Source organism: Emydura macquarii, unplaced genomic scaffold (genome assembly GCF_026122565.2).
Source record: "Emydura macquarii macquarii isolate MOO-44397 ecotype Brisbane River unplaced genomic scaffold, CSIRO-AGI_Emac_v2 contig_2445, whole genome shotgun sequence".
Classification (NCBI taxonomy): Eukaryota; Metazoa; Chordata; order Testudines; family Chelidae; genus Emydura; species Emydura macquarii.
The window spans coordinates 1,836-4,398 of NW_027132582.1; the positions used below are offsets into that span (position 1 = coordinate 1,836).

General features: G+C 46.7%; 1 pseudogene; it reads right to left on the reverse strand.

Moving 5' to 3' along the window:
* Nucleotides 1-306: 306 nt before the first annotated feature.
* Nucleotides 307-1,336, reverse strand: LOC137162636 (olfactory receptor 6N1-like; annotated as a pseudogene).
* Nucleotides 1,337-2,563: the final 1,227 nt, after the last annotated feature.

Below are 2,563 nucleotides of genomic sequence, written 5' to 3' on the forward strand. Positions count from 1 at the left end.
CAGGGATTGTCTTGGATTGTTACTGGATTTTGTGCCTTAGACAATGTTACCACTATGCACGTTCACATGCTGTGCACTATTCTCATATACAGTGTTTGTTTAGCCAATACCATGGGGAAAAATACCATCGTACGGTGTGTATCGGTGCTGAACGTGGAGAGTGACAGATCTGTCCTCAATCTCACTTTCCTGGGCGTTGTGTTACATGGGCACAGCATAGGACCGTAACCACCCTCCATAAGTCTCTGTAGATTATCTACGTATTCTCCATATTAGAGCTGAGATTTCCAATGACAGTGTTCAACTTCATTTTAATGGGGACTGATTGGTTAAACCACAAGGTAGCTTTGATAAACCTCTGTTTAAATTATTATCTCGGAGTCTCTGCATGGTTTTGTGAAAGCCACATTTACGGACGGCTTTGCTCAAGGCTGCCTTGACCTCTCTGTTTCTCAGGCTGTAGATGAGGGGGTTTATCAGGGGAGTCAGGACCGTGTAGCAGAGAGAGAACACTTTGTTCAGCTCTGGCAGTGTCTCATGTTTCGGAAGCATAGACGATCATTACGGTTCCATAGAAAACTGTCACCACGACGAGGTGAGAGGAGCAGGTGGAAAAGGCTTTTTGCCTCCCGGTGGAGGAAGGAATTCTCAGGATAGTGGTGATGATAGACACGTAGGATGTCAGGGTTAGCAGAAACGGAGGGAGGGTGAATACACAGGCTAGTATGAAATCCAGCAATATGACCAGGTGTGTGTCACTGCAGGAGAGTTTTATCAGTGGGATGGAATCACAATAGAAATTGTCAATTTCATTTGGGCCACAGAATATTAATTGTGATAGGAATAAGATTAAGACGGCAGGAGCCAGACAACCATTTACCCAGGACCCAGCAGCCAATTGGAGACAAAACCTGGTATTCATAAGAGTTGAATAGTGCAAGGGTTTACATATTGCTAAATACCGGTCGTACGACATCACCGCTAGGAGATAGCATTCGGTAGCTCCCAGAAAACCAAAGAGGTACAGTTGTGCGAAGCAGCCACTGAATGAGATGGTTCTGTCCCCAGTCAGGAGACTGGCCAGCATCCTGGGCAGGATGGCGGAGATGTAGCAGGTCTCCAAACAAGACAGGTTCCCCAGGAGGAAGTACATAGGGGTGTGAAGGTGCCGATCAGTCACAACAAGCACCACGATGAGAGTGTTTGTGGCCACGGTTGTGATGTAGCTCACTAGGAACACCAGGATGAGAAGAATTTGCAGGTCAGGTAGGTTGCCGAACCCCAGGAGGATGAAGTCTGTGATGGCTGTTTGGTTTCCCCAGTCTGTGTCTGCCATGGGCTGAGTCCAGGAATAAGAGAAAGTGTGCAATAAAATTGGAAGAACAGAGCACAAAAAGTTAATGATGTCTTGTGGATTAATTCCTTAAATATTCATAAACTCCCCTTCCTCTCCTGCCCACAGGCTGAAAAAATAAGGCTAAACATCAACTTCCGAGAGAAGTGCTGGGAGATGCAATTCGAGAACAGATTATTGGTACCCACGCAGAGCATCGTCTGCCATATCAGATCAATCACTGCAGTTACAACAGCCCATTTTTCTGCTGGCAGCGTACTGATGTGACAGATCAGAGCTTTCGTTTATGAACTATCATCTTAGGAGTCAATGTCAATAAATACATATACTTACATTTTGCACTGAGATTTCCCTTAGGCACTGATCTTCTGTTAGAAATAGTGGAAATTAACTGAACTATATATCCTGTTGCAGTCAGCGTTTCAGTGTGCTGTCGGAAAAGGAACTTTCTTTCATGCCGTGACTGGAGATGCATTTATTCCTTAAATAATGAAGTGGTTTAAATTCTTCCTTAACTCATGGGATGGGGATGGTGAGGTGCTGAATGCCTTGCACTGCTGTTTTCTGTCTGTTCACTTTGTAGCCGTAATAAAATAAAAATAATACAATACACTAGTGTGCAGGCCTTACTGGGGAATGGCCCTCCCCACTCCATAATGACTGTGGGATGAGAAAGACAGGAACAAGACCTTGGGGGAAAAAGATGCTGTCCCTGAACTCAGAGTCTAGAATGAATGTGACGTGTGTAAGACCCTATCTCCACTCACCACCCAACTGGCGCGCACACAGCCAGACCCTCGTCTGCTATAAATCAAGGTAGCTCCGTTTGTGTGTCACAAGACCTGGATCTCAATCTCCATCTCTGTTAACTGGTGCTATGGACGCCAAGCAGCATGGGAATGTGAGGCGAAAGCTGTTAATATTCACCTGTAGCTCTAAAGTTTCTCTCGTTCACCCACAGAAGTTGTTCCAATAAAAGCTATTACCTCACCCGCCTCGTCCCTCTCCTCCTCCCAAAGCACATTCACGCCCCTGTCTGGAAGGTGGCAGAGAAACGCTGTCGGGGAGTCGGTGCTCACCTGTCGCCCCAGGGCAGCCCCAGACTGAAGCGATGAGCTCCTACTTCTTCGGGTTAGACGCCAGGACCCAGGATCCACAGCTGAGGTCCTTGTGTCTCCTCTTCCTGCAGAAGCCGGGTTTTCTCAGTGC